Raw genomic sequence first — 17,621 nt, 5'->3', positions numbered from 1 at the left:
CAATGTCATAAAACAACATGTGTACTACTGTTTCATGAGAAACTATTTGTTCTGTAAGCCTTCACCTGAAGTACAATAAAATTTAAAATAAAATTAAAAAAAGAAAATATATAAGATTGCGCCCTGTCAAAGGTAGAAAACTTACCAGACAGTGAAAAACAGGGCAGTCCCCCAATTCTCACAGGTTTCACTGGATAAAATGAATCCCTGGGTGGTACAAATGGCTCAGCTACTAACCAAAAGGTTGGCAGTGCAAATCCACACAGAAGTACCTCAGATGAAAATATGGGCCATCTGCTTCCAAAAGGTCACAGTCTTGAAAATCCTACGGAGCACAGTTCTAACTCTGACACATAACCATCATGAATCAGAATCAACTGGACAACTGGAAATAAATATTTTTAAGAATGCAATTACAGTAACTCGTCCAAAGGCCTGTCATGTAACCAAGAACTCAAATGCTGGCTTTCCATCCACATTCTTCCCTAACAAAACTGTCCCTGCCCAGGAGACAGGGCATTCTCTAGCTTCACCACAGAGGTTCCACATTCCCCAACACGGACTGATTCGTCTCATGGATTTTCTCTTTTTACTTGGGAGAATTTGGGCTCATAACAGCAACATCTTAACACCAGCAAAAGCCATTTTTGTTTTGCTTTGTAACTTTTCAGCAGGGGAATTAAAACTTAAGTTCCATATTTCAGATGACTGATAAGTTGACACTCTATTTTTCCTCCCTGTTTTTTAATAACCTTTTTTCTTCTCCTACTCTTCACATTTTCCTTCTTTTTCTCACCTGAACACATTCATATCTGTTCTCAGTTGTTTTAATTTTCTTTCACCAGCTTTATCTTTTTCTTCCAAAGCCAAAATAATGATGCACATTATTCTTATCTGGGTTTCACCCCACTTCTCCATTTCCAGAACCGATTTAGCCTAACCAGTGGGTATTGATTGGATATTTACACAGCTACATTGGATCTTTATTGCTCTGTTCATTTGTCTTGTTCAGGGGAAATGGAATTAGCTCTACTTTATCATGTCATCTCTAAAGGTACACAAGAACTCTTTCAAGTTTGGGAGGAATATAAAGTGGATAATATTTCAAAATAGTTTTCGAAAAATAATTCAAATAAAGCCCTGCCTACATCTTTAATCTTTCTTGTTGAACTAAAAATGAAACAAAACAAATAAAGCAAAATAAAAAATCCAGGGTACTCTTTATCTTTCCTTCCACATAGCCTAACTCAATGCCTTCTTAGTCATAAAGTAAAAACAGACCCAGGACTCGAGTTGATGTCTTGTCTGTGTGTTTTCTATTCAGGTGCCACTTCTAGATCCTACATCCGCTCAAGTTCTTGTCATTCTACGTTTCATAGCCTCTCTCCTTATATTATGTACACACTCAGCTCTATAAACTGAAGGCAAGCACATATTATGTAGGAGTATGAATTATCTGATCTAAATGAGCCAAATTCACAACTCTGTCTTAGGAAACGAAAAGTGCTTTATTTCCATAGAGCACAGATCAGGTTTGAGCTGGGTTGGATACAAGATATAGTCACTGTCATGACCTCTGTAGCCTGCAGCTGTACTCTAGGATTCCTAAAAAAGTGGTCAGTGTAAAGGCGATCCTATCACCATGGAAACTCAAGTAGTCTTGATCACTGTTCCCAGAGAGATCAGTAGAGACGTTAGGCTAGTCAGGACTATTTAGAAGGACCTAATGCTGACCTTATCCCTTTTAAGACTCAATTATGTTTTCTTTTGAATTTTTTGTTGATACATGTGTTTTCACTAATGGAAGGCATGCTGATTAAAGGACCAGTTCAGAAGTTTTGTTATGATTTATGGATTTTGATACCCATTATCTGGGATCACGTATGTCCCATGAGACCCTGAACATCATAAATCCTGCCAATATGAATCGATGATAAAATCTTTTTTTTTTGTTGTTGATGATGATGAAAATTTGCACATGAGGTAAAATATGAAGACTCATAACAATGACTGCAAAACATTTTACTCTCCTTCTTCTTAGCCTTTTTAACTATTTTTCATGAAACTTTTCAAAACAAAGCAGTCTTCCTTACTGCAAAAGCAGTACTTACAGCCCAAATAAATAAAGCCAAGGGATTTTTTATCTCAGGAAAATTACCACTACAAAGCCTCCTTTTCTGCAAAAGTAATGCTGACAGGCCAAATAAATAAAACCAAAGGAATTTGTATATCAGAAAAAGTATACCACTACTATGTATTCTTCATTATAACAAAAGTAGTACTAACAGCTAAGAAGCAGAAACAGCTACTCTGGAATACTGCAGAATTACTCACAGCGGTGCATTCCACCTCCTACACGTGAAAGCAATGATTGGGCCCTAAGATTGAATGCAGGGCAAGAAAAACTTCTAGGAGTTCGAGTTTCTTGAAAAGTACAATTACAATGCATTATTCCTTATTGCAAAGGCATTATTTACCATTCAGAAGCTAGAAAAGCAGGGAGCCCCAGTAACACCTGAAAACAATGAATGGTATTAGGGAGAAAATGGCCACCATGACTGAATGAAGACTGGGAATACCTTACTTTTGCAATAAGTGTATTCTCATGAGAATATAGTAACTGGGAAACATAGAGAGGAGGCTTATCTCACAGAAATAAAGGCAAACCTGTCAAAAGTTTAGAAAATTCACACATCCAGGAGGCATCACCTAAGACAATGCTCAATCTACACAAAAAAGAGGTTCCAACTCAGGGTTCTTGAGTTTCATGCATTTCAAAAGGCTCCCACCTTGAGGTTAAACACTTTAAAATCATGCTACCTCCTTCCCAAAGAAAGCCAGAGGCATTAAAAGTGGTTGGAATATCATATGCCCTGAAAGTCACAGAAGGGTTATAGTGCAATGTCTGAAAAGCCTGGAGATGAGAATAAATCATTTGCTTCATTTTTCTCCCATAAAACACTGAGCAAGCCTCTTGTAATGTGTCGGCAAGTCCTTATTTGCAGTCATATGGTGTTACTATTTTCTATTACAAATTGCAAATTCAATTCTCAAATTCAATTATCCTGCAGACAGCCAACCAATAAGCTTAACGGTGTTTGAAAAGAAAGACAAGTTGCACCCAGATTTATAAACACATATGTAGATCCAAAACCATTGAACATTAAGCCTCAGAAAGAAAGAAAATGGACAGTTTCTAGCTCCAGACTAGGGTAGGAGTGGAGAGAGAGGATTTTTAGTGGTGAGACAGAAGACAGACTCCTGGATTTGTATATTCTTTGGAACAGTATTTGAAATTGATGCACCATGAGAACTATGTATTTATGGCCATTTCAGATTGGGAAGCATTGCATAATCTCTATCATTCTTGATGATTCATAAGGCATATTAACACATCTACAATTTAAAAAAAAAATCCTTAAAGAAATATCTTTCTAATTGGTTTACCTAGCATTCTCCATAAGTGCTTGACCACAAAATTTTTCTTTTTTTTTTTTTTTTAATATTATTGTACTTTAGATGAAGGTTTACAGAATAAACTAGCTTCTCATTAAACAATTAGTATACATATTGTTTTATGACATTGGTTACCAACCCCATGACATGTCAACACTCTTCCCTTCTCATCCTTGAGTTCTCTATTACCAGCTTTCCTGTCCCCTTCTGCCTTCTAGTCCTTGCCCCTGGGCTAGTGTGCCCCTTTAGTCTTGTTTTGTCCTACGGCCCTGTCTAATCTTTGGCTAAAAGGTGAACCTCCAGAGTGACGTCATTACTGAGATAAAAGAGTGTCCAGGGGACATACTCTCTGGGGTTCTCCAGTCTCTGTCAGGCCAGTAAGTCTAGTCTTTTCTTTCTTTCTTTCTTTTTTTTTTTTTGTGAGTTAGAATTTTGTTCTACATTTTCTCCAGCTCTGTCCGAGACCCTCTATTGTGATCCCTGTCAGACCAGTCAGTGGTGGTAGCTGGGCACCATCTGGTTGTGCTGGACTCAGTCTGGTGGAAACTGTGGTAGTTGTGGTCCATCAGTCCTTTGGACTAATCTTTCCCTGTGTCTTTGGTTTTCTTCCCGAAGGGGTGAGACCAGTGGAGTACCTTAGATGACCACTCGGCAAGCTTTTAAGACCCCAGATGCTGCTCATCAGAGTAGAATGTAGAACATTTTCTTTATACACTATGTTATGCCAAATGAGCTAGATGTTACCCAAAACCATGATCCCCACAGCCCTCCGCCCAGCAATTCAGTCCCTCAGGGAGTTTGGATGTGTCTGTGGGGCTTCCATGACCTTTCCTTGTCCAAGTTGTGCTAGTTTCCCCTGTATTGTGTACTGTCTCACCCTTTACCCAAGATACCACTTATCTATTGCCTGTTTAGTATTTCCCCCCCACCCCTCCCATCCCTGGTAACCAACAAAGATTGTTACATTTTGTGTGCAAACCTTTTCATGAGTTTTATAGTAGTGGTCTCATACAATATTTGTCCTTTTGTGATTGACTTATTTCACTTAGCATAATGGCCTCCAGATTCATCCATGTTGTAAGATGCTTCACAGATTCATCATTGTTCTTTATCATTGCATAGTACTCCATTGTGTGTACACACCATAGTTTGTTTATCCATTCATCTGTTGATGGCCATCTACGTTGTTTCTATCTTTTTGCTATTGTGAACAATGCTGCATTGAACATGGGTGTACATATGCCTATTTGTGCGATGTCTCTTATTTCTCTAGGATATATTCCTAGGAGTGGGACTGCTGGATTATATAGTATTTCTATTTCTAGCTTTCTAAGGAAGTGCCATATCATTTTCCAAAATGGTTGTACCATTTTGCATTCCCACCAGCCGTGCATAAGAGTTCAGAGCTCCCCCTAGCTTCTCCGACGTTTGTTATTTTCTGTTTCTTTGATTTGAGCCAGTAATGCTGGGCTGAGATGGTATCTCATTATGGTTTTGGTTTGTATTTCTCTAATGGTTAGTGATTGTGAGCATTTCCTCATGTGTCTTTTAGCCGCTTGAATGTCTTCTTTGGTGAAGTGTCTGTTCATTTCCTTTGCCCGTTTTTTAATTGGATTATTTGTCTTTTTGTTGTAGAGGTGTTGGATTTCCTGTAGATTTTAGAGATTAGACCTTTGTCGGATTTGTCAGAGACAAAAATTTTTTCCTGGTTTGTAGATTCTTTTTACTCTTTTGGTGAAGTCTTTTGATGAGCATTAAGTGTTTAATTTTTAGAAGATCTCAGTTATCTAGCTTATCTTCTGGAGTTTGTGTGCTGTTAAAAATATGGAATGCTTCATGAATCTGCGTGTCATCCTTGCGCAGGGTCAAGGGGCAATGCTGATCTTCTCATATATCGTTCCAATTTTAGTATATGTGCTGCCCAAGTGAGCACCACAAAACTCTTTTCTTATGAATCTTTATTAACAGTTTTTGAAACTTCTGTTCCTCAAATATCACTTTGGGAAACATGGATGCAGAGCTTTCAAGTTCTGGAGGATCTACGATTGCAGATAAGATTCAGACCTCAATGTATTCTCTTCCCACAAAAAGCCACAGACATTTACAAAACACTTTTTAAGGAAAGAATATTTAGATCTTTGCTATTCAAAATGTAGTTCTTGGAATAGCAACATCAGCATCACCTTAGAGTTTGTTAGAAATGCAGAAACTCTGGCCATACCCCAGAGTTACTGAATTAGAATCTACATTATAAAAAGATCACCAGGTGATTGCTGTGCACAATACCTTTGAGGACTATTTTAGGAGACTCACACTTTCTGAAGTATGTGGATATTATGCATTTCTGCATGCAAATAAGAAATCACAAACTAGAATTATTTAATTAAGGTTAAAGCCATTTGTCGTTTAAGTGTGAACACTGGACAATTGCAGAGACTGGTAGTTATATTAAAATATTATGTAAGCCTTGAATAGGTGACCAGTTTGAATTAGCACGTCAGCAGAGATTTAGACCACAATAACTGGGTCAGCACATTTTAAGAAATAAGGAGAATAACAGAAGACATAGACAAAACCAGAGCATTGCCAAAATTGTCACCTGATTAGTACTTACAATAATTCGCTAGTGAGAAGGAAAGGCATCTAACAGCATACATGAACTATGGTTAAATTGACATATTATGTTTAGAATCCTCATTTCATTCACTTTCTTCTAAGAGGGCCAAATGTCCAGTTTAGCAATACTCAAACTACTTAGAAATGTCTACCTTAACATTTATATACTTATTTATTTACTCCTTTTGGTTCATTAATTCATTTTACAAGTGCTTTCTTTGGGTCTAACACTGTCCTCAGAATCAATAAGACATAAACTTTCCCATCAAAGGGCATATAATCTAGTACATTAGATGGATTACAAACAATACACCATGTTAAACTCATGGGAATCATTGCCAGATCATTGTTTATCTGTTTTTCCTCAGTATCACTCCGAGTTAGTGGACAATTAGTGGAGGGTGTAAAGTAGAAGGTGAAGGAAGAGATTCTCTTGTTCCTGATGTCTCTGTGTTAGTCCTTTTTGAGTTGCTGCCTTCCTCATGGAGTCCTGGTGGCACAGTGGTTAAGAGTTCAGCTGCTAACCAAGAGGTTGGCAGTTCAAATCCACCAGCTGCTCCTTGGAAACCCTATGGGGCAGTTCTACTCTGTCCTACAGGGTCACTATGGGTCTGAATCAACTTGACAGCAACAGGTTTCGTTTGGCTTTTGGCCTTCTTCATTGAACCTCTGTTCCACAATTCTCTGAATAATGGTTCTCTGAAGATGGAAGCTTTTGAGTGGATTAGTGATTCTTCCCAACACTACCTAGTAAGGGTGGGGATCAGAGCTCATACCCGTAGACCAGGGATAAGACATCTTGGAGAAAGAATTATGACTGATTCAGATGTAAAGAATTGGAATGATTTAAGATGAGAAAACCAGCTTTGCAAGCAATCAGGCTAATGGAAGATCTGAGCCAGGAAATTTACTTATTTTATAGGTGAGGAAAGTTATATCCACAGAGATTAAGTTCACAACAGCTAGTAGATGGCAGAATTAGGAATCAAACCTGGCCCTGTCTGACAACAAAACTAGGACTCTTAATCATCACTCTATTCCAGGGTTTCTTTACCTTAGCACTGCTGACATCTCGAACAAGGTAATTCTTTGCTGTGGGGGCTTCATTATGCATTTCAGTATGTTTAAAGCATCCCTAGCCTCAAGGGATACCAATAAATCTCCTTATCTCCCACCGGTTATGACAACCAAAAGCATCTCCAGACATTGTCAAATATTCTCTGTGTGGGCAAAACCATCCCTGGTTGAGAACAACTGTTCTCTTCATACTGGATCCCTAGGATCCTTAAGTGAGCATGTTACAGAAAATCATCTGTGAACATGAACTGGTGACTCAGCTTCATTATTGTAGATGGCTTATATGGGTTTGCCTCTTCAGTTGCTTCTCCCTCTTTCAGAAATACAACATCTCCTTTTAGGAACTTCTCTTTTCTCCTCTCCAACCATGTAATCCTGGTAAAGATAAACAATTATATTTTCTACTGCCTGTCATACCCAGCCTCAGGGATAGGCACATAACCTAAACCAGGTGAATCAGTCTCTCCTTAGGATTCTTAAACTGAAACTAAAAGAAGAGGTTCCCTTCCTCTCAGGTAAGGATTGTTGGGATGTGAACTAAGGAGCAGCCTTATGGGAACAGTTGACTAAGATAATGATATCAATGGGCAGAAACAAGAATTGATGGTTTCCATATTTATGGGGACAAAACTATCCCCGAGACTGCGTAGTTAACTCTACCTTGACTCTGCAAGCTGCTCAAGTATTTTTCCAATGTAACTTACTTTTTACTTCAGTTGGTTCAAGTGCAATTTCTGTCACTTGCAACCAAATGAATCCTGGCTAATAGAGCTTAAGGATATAACTTAACCCCCTGCCTCCTCTCACAAACACCTAAGTATGAGAATCAATTAAGACAGCTCTTACCTGTTTTAGGAAAAATCTCATGTCACCCAAGGAAGTCTTACAGAAGTGCCCAGATTTTGGCTTAGTCACTGTTTTCTACACTAGAAGTAACCAACATAGGAGAATAGGGTCATTTTAATAAAATTGAATTGATGAAATCCATGTTAATTCAACAATAGATATTCCTATAAAAAGAAGAATGACATGATCATATTTATTAGGATTTAGATAAAGGTAATGGATAAGTATGTAAAAAATGGCCCTAAATGTCCAAAAAATGGAATCTGAAACATAGAGAAGAGGTAGTATCAATAACGCCAGTAGGAAATGATGAGGATATAAACCAAGGTACTTGCCAAAGATGTAAAGCAGCAGCGTAGATATGAAGCACAATATTTAAATACCCTGGAAATAAATGGCATTATGGAATGGTGCAAATATCTCCTGCTGGGGTAGGAGAAGAAATGTTTATAAATATAAGATGAGTATAATGGTATATAGGGGAAGTTCCTTAAGGCTTTTGGGAATAGATAGAAGTCTTTTAAGGGCTTAGCATGACTTACACTTTGATTCTGGAAAATCAATAAAGTATCCTGACAGAACCCAAAGGAACAGAGAAAGGAGATCAATTGTTGTGTCTTCTTGAACCAGGCTGGGATTCAGGTAAATAAGTACAAAGCTTCTCAATTTCTCTTCTAGGTATTGCAAGGAATCAAAGTAGCCAGGCTGGTGAGGAATAAAGATTAAACCTTTGGTATGAGAAATGTTATTACATGGCCTCTCCATGAGTTCGAGTATACTCAATGCGAACTAACAACATGTCCACCTAGAATCAAGGCATGATGTATAGGATAGAGAAGGAGAAGGGTTTAAAAGGAGAAGAAAAAGAAAAAGACAGAGGAGGAGAAAGAGAAGATAAAGGAGAAGAAGCAAGAGGAAAATGAGGATGAAGAGGAAGAAAACATGGAAAACTCTTTTATTATTATCTTTGAACCCTAGCCCAAGAAGTCAGAATGGAGCCTCTACTTTTTGAAGACTGAACATAATTCTTTGCCGCTCATGCTCCACAACACCCTCTTATTCTGCAGCTCCTTGACTAAGGAAGCCTCCTTCCTGCTCTCTTCCTATATGACTGTAAAGACCAACTTAAAATTGCCATTGCCTTGGATACCAGTAGACTGAGCTGTATCCTGGAAAGAGAAGGCCCTTTGAGTTTGTGTGGAGAGGTTTTGAATGAAAAGAAGAGGCTGCACTCCTCGTTTAAGCAAATCCATCCTGATCACCTTGGATGGATTTGGTTCTTCTAATGGAATCCACCGTTATGATTCTATGAATACCAACATAAGGAGAGCTACCTTTCAACACAAGGTAACAGTAGGAATCACGAAAAGGTTTACTTGCAAAATTGTTTTAAAGGTCATCTACAGTCAAGTGAAAACCTTCCATTTTGGCTACGTGGGTCTTATTTCATAAGCATGACAAGAAAATGCCCTTTTGGTTATAATAGCAATAGAGAGCTAAGATATCAACAAGTCTATATTATTTTATAATACCAAAAGAAGAAAAAGAGCCACGTATATATTGCTCTAAAACAGCTTAAGGCCACATCTGAAGTTAGGTGGAGAACTGAAGCATTTCCAACAAAATATTTGATTCTGTCTTTTTTGCAGAACTGGGCCTGGTGATATGGGTCCCTTCAAAGGTGAAGAGGTTCCCTTCCAGAACATGTAGAGAAAGGGGCACTCAAGGCAGCTGGGGGTAGAGGCAACAATACTGGATATTCTACACTTACCTTTGGTCATTTCTGTGCATTACGAAGTGCCATGTAAGTAATCATATTTATGCTTTGGAGCAATTTAGTTGATTCTCTCGAATAATCATATTTTTGCTTTGGAGTTTTTTTCATTAAACATCCCATCTGCTCTTTTATATCAACCCTATAAATTTAAAAAACAAAAAAACCAAAAAAAATCTGTTGCTAGTGAGTAGATTTTGATTCATGGAGACCCCTTGTGTTACAGAGTAGAATATAGTCTTGGAACAAAATAAGTTTTCTTACTCCCATGCCTTCATAATGTCATGGAATTTAGTCTGATTTCCACCTATGTTTTGGCATATAAATAAGGAAAAACAGACCCAATCAACTCTCCTCCTACCTCCCTTACCCATCACTGTTATAAATGTTCAGATAGTTCTCTGGCCCAACTTAATTCAAAAGATAGGCAAGTTTTCACTGAATTTTTAGAAGACACTATCTCCCCTCTCTTTGAAGCTAGTAATCATGGGACAAGAGAAAATGAAATGGTAGGAGGACAAATCCTTACGTCTTGGCCATCTGCCAGACCAGAGTCAGTGAGAATACATGCGTGTTTACTTGCATGTTCACTTTTAAGTATTTGCAAATACAAGTATGTGGATAGGGCTGTGTGTGGGTATCTGTGCAGGAGCTTGTGTATGTGACTATTCACAACAGGGTGTGTCTGTGGGCCTGTGTTTATTTTACTTTGCACATGTGTATACATCAGTATATGTAGGTAGATAGACGTGCAAGTGTGTCTGTGGCTGTTGTTTGGTGGGCTGAGTATGCATATGTTCTTGTATATATAGTAAGTGCAGGAATGAGAGGGAGGAGAAAGTGGAGATGAAATAAAATTCTCTCTTTGAACTTGCAGTTGGAATTTAGGAAAGTTGGAATTTAAGGAAGCAGAGTGCTATTACCCAAATCAGAAAATGGCCCAGAGCACCCTCACTGAGAAGTGGAAATTAACTTAAAAGCCAGCAAAAATATAAATGCTTATTCAGACTCTGAATGTTGGATCTTCCCTGGCTGCATTGGGATTCCTCATGATGGATGGTGGGCCACAGCTGATTTATGGGGTAGAGTTGTATCCAGAATCAGCAGAATAAGATTCAAAGAGGAAGCCATAAAAAACAAACAAAAAAACAAACCTGTCGCTGTCCAGTCAGTTCCGCCTCATAGTGACCCTATAGGATGGAGTAGAACTGCCCCGTAGAGTTTCCAAAGAACCCCTGGTGGATTTGAACTACTGTCCTTTTGATTAGCAGACTTAGTTCTTAACCACCATGCCACCAGGGTTTCCTAAAAGTCTACTCAGTAAGTTCATTCTGTACTTTAAATGTGGAGTGAGTGGAGTTATGGCCAGGCAGCACTAGAAAATATGGTGCTTCCCTTCTTCTCAGCCCTCAGAATGACTTCTTGAGATTTTGGGAGGCCAAAGAGGGAAAGAAAGTTCTATCTCAACCCAGTAATATTAATAATAGCAGCGTATCTTTATATTTGCACTTGGATACTAACCAAAGGGTTGGTGGTTTGAATCTACCCAGCGCTGCCATGGAAAAAAAGCCTGGTGACCTACTTCCATAAGATTACATCCATTGAAAACTCTGTAGGGTTCTCTTCTGACACACATAGATGTCCATGAGTGGGAGTTGACTCAGTGGCAATGGGTTATCACATTTGAAGAGCCTTATAATTTATTATTATTCATTGTCATTATTTATAGATCTCAAATTATATTTCAGACCCTTTACTATGTACATTAAACACATGACCTCATTTAAATCAATTATCATAGGAACTGAGTGAGGTCTATGTCAAGAGATCCATTTTACTGAGACAGAAACTGAGATTCAAAAATGTTAACCTACATGCCCAAGGCCACCGTGGTGGAGCTGTGGTTCGGACTCAGGTCCAGTATTCCAATTTGGGTTTATTTTATAAACAACTATATTACTATTTATGTTTGATTTGTAATACAGAAAACGTTATCTGATAGCTTAGCCTAGTAGGTGAAAAATCACAAAACAATCCACAAAATTCCATGTGTTCTAACTACATTTAGTCCCTACATGTACAATGATTGGAAGTTAGATGAAACTTCCCCCAGATATATCAGCTACTGAAAACTCAGACATCCATCTTGATTTCAAGAAAGTTCTAACCAAATCAGGATGGATGTCTGAGTTCTCCCAGTGAGGAAGACTCACTTCATCTATTGGCTCTGTCCCCATCTCCATGAATTGGGAAGAACAATACTGTCCTACTTTGATGGAGGTGAAACCCAGAAATGTCAGGTATCTTCAAGCCCAAAAGAAGTATGCTTCTTATTCCTTGCTCTGAATATGTTTCCATTTGGGGTTGTGCCCCATGACCTGCGATGAGAAATCATTAACATCTACAGTGGATCACAAGTTGACATACGTGTTAAATGCTGCCTCACTTATACTAGTCCTACTAATCCAGGAGTGGGGGAAGGGTGCTATGCTTTTTAATTGACTAACAGAAAACAGCAGCCACTGATTAACCCACATGAGAAAGGTGAAAGAAAAAACTGGAATTGCCGGTACCTCAATACCTAGCATGTTGCTAAGAAAATAAAATATATGGCCTCTCTTCTTATCTGCTTTTCTTAAATTACACAAACTACTTAGGTGGTTAGACTTTCATCTTAGTTCAGAGATGACAAATATCTGCAAACATCCCAGCCCTCTCCTTTCCTTGGCCAATTGCACTAACTGATCATAATAGTTTTCCACTCAGTTTGTATAAATCCTCAGATTCCTTCTCAACACAGTGCATCATAACCCCACTGTGAATTATGATTATCATTCTATGAACCTTATTTGCCAGCTCTACCATAGATTACTGATCTGGGTAGACGAGTAGTAGAAAGAAGTTTCAAAGGTACAATATTTAACATTCTTGAAAGAGCGTAAGTTGGCTAGACACATGCCTAAGAGGTAAAATTCTGGCCACTCCTACAGGGAAGTGGCATCTTTTGGTGTCCTGCCAGACCAAGACTTAAACTTCATCCACTCATAGATAACGACTTATCTACTGGAGATAATGATATTTATTTTAATTGAAGCATTTTTATTTACTAAAATTTTTAAATTTATAAGAACTGATTTGAAAGGGACTCTTGGCCATTGTACTTTCATCATACGGATATTATTGTCAAAGCGATCCTCATTTTATACATGCATGCATAGAGCTTTTGGCCAGATGCCATTAAATATATGAATTATAAAACTCATTTCTGTTTCTCTGATTTCATAATCTCCAAACGTTGTATATTTGTTTGTCACCCTTTCCCCTACAGGGAAAGAATGCACTAATCATGCTAATGTAAGTGTTCTGTTTTACAAAGGTTACATTTCTTAATAGATTGCCATTCTAATTATTTTAATTTCCTTAAAACTTGGTTTTGCACAATCCAGGAAATAATTTCTCTGATTCTTTTATTTATTTATTTATTTTCTTCTTCTGGCAGTGGTAGATCCAGTGTTTCAATAAACTCCATTCAGGGCGCACTTCATTCAGAACCAACAGTAGCCATCTGTTCCTTTCATTATAATGTAGGCATAAACAGTATAGCTGGTTCCAAGCAAAGAATTTGTTTTAGACAGATCAGAGTCTCCCACTTTCTGGCGACGTGACCTCCGGTGATTGTCTAAATCTCTCTAAGACTAAATTTCAGCACTTCTGAAATAGTAATAATAGTCTGCATTAACCATGCTGTGCGCTGGTTGTAACGATAAAACAAAATGATGAGGAGATGTGCTTAGTAGTTCCATTAGTTAGCACCTAGTGAATATTAGCTATTATCATTACTCCTTCTTGGTAACTCGAATGACATTAAAACGCCACACAAAGAACATGATGACACACGAACAGCATCATGTCCCTAATGATTTTATGCCCCTGAGACCAAAACTTACTTCAGTGACTTAATCAACTACTGTTAGTTGCTATACCCTCAACATTTGATGCTTCTTGATGATGTGAAATCCATTTTACATATAATTGCTTAAAAGGACATTTTAACTATGGTAGCAATTTCAACTGACTTCATGTCATTTCTAAGTCACTCAGTGTCAGTAAGTCTACCTACCCCTTCAGGGACCTAGTTCCTCCCAAGGCTTCTTGTGTCAGGTTGGCCTAGTACAGTCAGGAAAAATCGCAGGTTGGCAGTCAATCATCCAAATGCGTGTATGAGGCACCTAAAGCAGCATAATGCTATGCTAAGTACTGTGCCAAGCGAATTACACAGGCGTGGCCCCAACAATCTAACACCTTCCACTCAAGGACATACTTCTCCAGGGAGACGGAGAAAGGATCTTTGCACTTAATGAGAAGGGGTGTGTTGTGGAAAGGGAGTGCACTCAAGTGTCAAGATACCTAACTTTCCCAAGTATGTCCTTCAGCAATTCACTTTACATCTCTGAACCTCTTTCCTCATTGAAAACTGGAATGGTAAAATCTGCCTACCTCCCAGGGTTCTTAATGCTTTGAAAACTTCTGTAATGTGCCACTAATATTTACATATTATTTTTCTGCCAAAAAATGTGATCAGAACAGAGAAAAGGGACATGAGCAATAATAGACAAAAACAAGTATCATTTTTTAAAATACTTTCACTTGGGGCCAGATCACAGATATAATCTCAAGCAAGTTACTTGGGAACATGGGTGGAAATTACTCTCTTTTGGTTAGTGTTAGCAATTCCAGTGAGTTGAGAACAGACATCATACTTCTGGATAATTATTTTGTAGTACCTAAGCAGGGATATGAAATCATAATTTTTATGGGAAAATTGGGGACTTTCCATGGTTTTAGGGAGTTTGTGCAAGGAAAGAAGAGGTTTTTAGAAGAAGTGATACTTGGAGGGCTCCCAGTATTCATTTCTTGTCAGCCCTGGAGACAGGGTAAAGTAGATATCCCCAAGGAGCTTTGGATAGGAAGAATAAGATAAAACCCCCCAATGGTCTCCTATTGCTCTCAGGGTACAGAAGTCTTCACCTTAGTCTACAGAAGGAACACATCTCCAACCTCCTTTCACACCTCATCCCCCTTGCTCTCCATGCTGCAGCTGCGTCAGCAGTATATTTCCAGTTCTTCTCATGCACCAGGCTCCCTTCGGCCACAAAGGGCCTTTGCAAATGATATCGCCTCTGCCTGAGACTCTTTCTTTACCTCTTTGCTTAGTTGGAAGTCCCTAGGTAGTACAAATGGTTAACGTGCTTCACTGCTCACCAAAATGTTGGAGGTTCGAGTCCACACAGAGGCACCTCAGGAGAAAGGCCTGGCCATCTACATCCAAAAGACCATCCATTGAAAACCCTGTGGAGCACAGTTCTACTCTGACACACATGCGGTTGCCATGAGTCAGACTTAATTTGTTTTTTGGTTGTTTAGCTGATCCCGTACGCAGCCTCAGGAAAACATTCTCTGACTCTCAATTGTAAGAGCTGAAGAGCACCATATTTGTACTTTTCCTGAAGAGTCAAAGTATTTGAAAATATGAAAGAGACGGTTTTACTTAGTACCTAACAAAATGTCTGCAGCTATTCAATAATAATTTCTGAATGAATGAAAAATTGAGTAAATGAGCAAAGGAACCCCATGCTCTAAAATTATAAAATCTATTTTCTTATATTACACACATTCAGTATAAACAATTCAAAATACTAATGTATAAATAAGACAAAACAATTTCAATTTCTATTGCATAGAAACCATAATTTATTATAATTTTATTTATTTATTTATACTGTCCTTTAGGTGAAAGTTTACAGGTCAAGTTAGTTTCTCATACAAAAATTTATATACATATTGTTACGTGACCTTAGCTGCAATCCCTATAATGTGACAGCACACTCCTCCTTTCCACCCGAGATTTCCAGTGTCCATTCAACCAGCTCCTGTCCCTTTTTGCCTTCTCATCCCACCTCTGGACAGGAGCTGCCCAGTTAGTCTCCTGTATCTACTTGAACTAAGAAGCACACTCTTCACAAATATTATTTTATGTTTTATAGTCCAGTCTAATCTTTGTCTGAAGAGTTGGCTTTGGGAATGGTTTTAGTTCTGGGTTAACAGAGCATTTGGGGGCCATATCTTCTGGGGTTCCTTCAGTCTCGGTCAGATCATTAAATCTGGTCTTTTTACATGAATTTGAGTTCTGCACCACACTTTTCTTCTGCTTCGTCAGGGACTCTCTGTTGTGTTCCCTGTCAGGATGGTCATTGGTGGTAGCCAGGCACCATCTAGTTCTGGTCTCAGGCTGATGGAGTCTCTGGTTTATGTGGCCCTTTTGTCTTTTGCGCTAATATTTTCCTTGTGTCTTTGGTGTTCTTCATTCTCCTTTGCTTCGGATGAGTTGGGAACAATTGATACATCTTAGATGGCTGCTCGCAAGCTTTTAAGAGCCCAGATGCCGCTTACCAAGGTGGGATGCAGAACATTTTCTTAATAAACTTTGCTATGCCAATTGACCTAGATGTCCCCCAAAACCAAGGCCCCCAGATGCTCACCCCTGCTACTCTGTCCCTCGAAGTGTTTGGTTGTTGTCATGGATTGAATTATGCCCCACAAAAAAATGTGCCTATCAGTTTGGATGGGCCATAATTCCCGGTATTGTGTGATTTTTCTGTATGTTGTAAATCCTGCCTCTATGATGTTAATGAGGGGGGATGGGCGGCAGTTGTGTTAATGAGGCAGGACTCAATCTACAAGATCAGATTGTGTCTTGAGGCAATCCTTTTGAGATATAAAAGAGAGAAGCAAGCAGAGAGACAGAGGGACCTCATACCACCAAGAAAGCTGTGCTGGGAGCAGAGCTTTCCTTTGGACCCAGGGTCTCTCAAGAAGAAGCTCCTAGTTTGAGAGAAGACTGATGAGAAGGCCGACAGAGAGAGAAAGCCTTCCCCTGGAGCAGACGCCCTGAATTTAGACTTTTAGCCTACTTTACTGTGAGGAAATAAACTTCTCTTTGTTAAAGCCATCCACTTGTAGTATTTCTGTTATAGCAGCACTAGATGACTTAGACAGTTGTGTTTAGGGAACTTCTTAGCTTTTGGTTTAGTACAGTTGTGCTGAAATTCCATGTACTTTGTGTTCACCTTCCCTTCACCTAAGATAATTCATGTCTACTATCTAGTTAGTGAATTTCGCTCTCCCTTCCTCCGCACCCTCATAACCATCAAAGAATGTTTTCTTCTGTGTTTAAGCTTTTTCTTGAGTTCTTATAATAGTGGTCTCATACAATATTTGTCCTTTTATGACTGAATAATTTCACTCAGCATAATGCCTTCCAGATTCATCCATGTTATGAGGTGTTTTGAGGATTCATCATTGTTCTTTATCGTTGTATCGTATTCTGTTGTGTGAATATGCCATAATTTGCTTAACATTCGTCTGTGGATGGGCACCTAGGTTGTTTCCATCTTTTTGCTATCGTGAACAGTGCTGCAATGAACATGGTTGTGCTATATCTATTCATGTGATGGCTCTTATTTATCTAGGATATATTCCTAGGAGTGAGATAGCTGGATCATATGGTAGTTCTATTTCTAGTTTTTTAAGGAAGTGTCAAATTGATTTCCCAAGTGGCTGTACGATTTTACATTCTCACAACAGTGTATAAGTATTCCAGTCTCTCCACAACCTCTTCAACATTTATTATTTTGTGTTTTTTGGATTAATGCTAACCTTGTTGGGGTGAGCTGGTATCTCATGGTAGTTTTGATTTGCACTTTTCTTTTTTTTTTTTTAAATATTTTATTGTACTTCAGGTGAAGGCTTACAGAACAGATAGTTTCTCATGTAACAGTAACACACATGCTGT

At 38.6% G+C, this 17,621-nt stretch overlaps 1 pseudogene; it reads right to left on the bottom strand.

Annotated features, from left to right (window-relative positions):
• Positions 1-5,274: 5,274 nt before the first annotated feature.
• Positions 5,275-5,389, bottom strand: LOC111819224 (uncharacterized; annotated as a pseudogene).
• Between the last annotated feature and the right edge of the window lie 12,232 nt (positions 5,390-17,621).

Source organism: Trichechus manatus, unplaced genomic scaffold (assembly GCF_000243295.1).
Source record: "Trichechus manatus latirostris isolate Lorelei unplaced genomic scaffold, TriManLat1.0 scaffold00318, whole genome shotgun sequence".
Lineage (NCBI taxonomy): Eukaryota > Metazoa > Chordata > Mammalia > Sirenia > Trichechidae > Trichechus > Trichechus manatus.
This window is presented reverse-complemented; position numbering and strand designations above follow the sequence as displayed.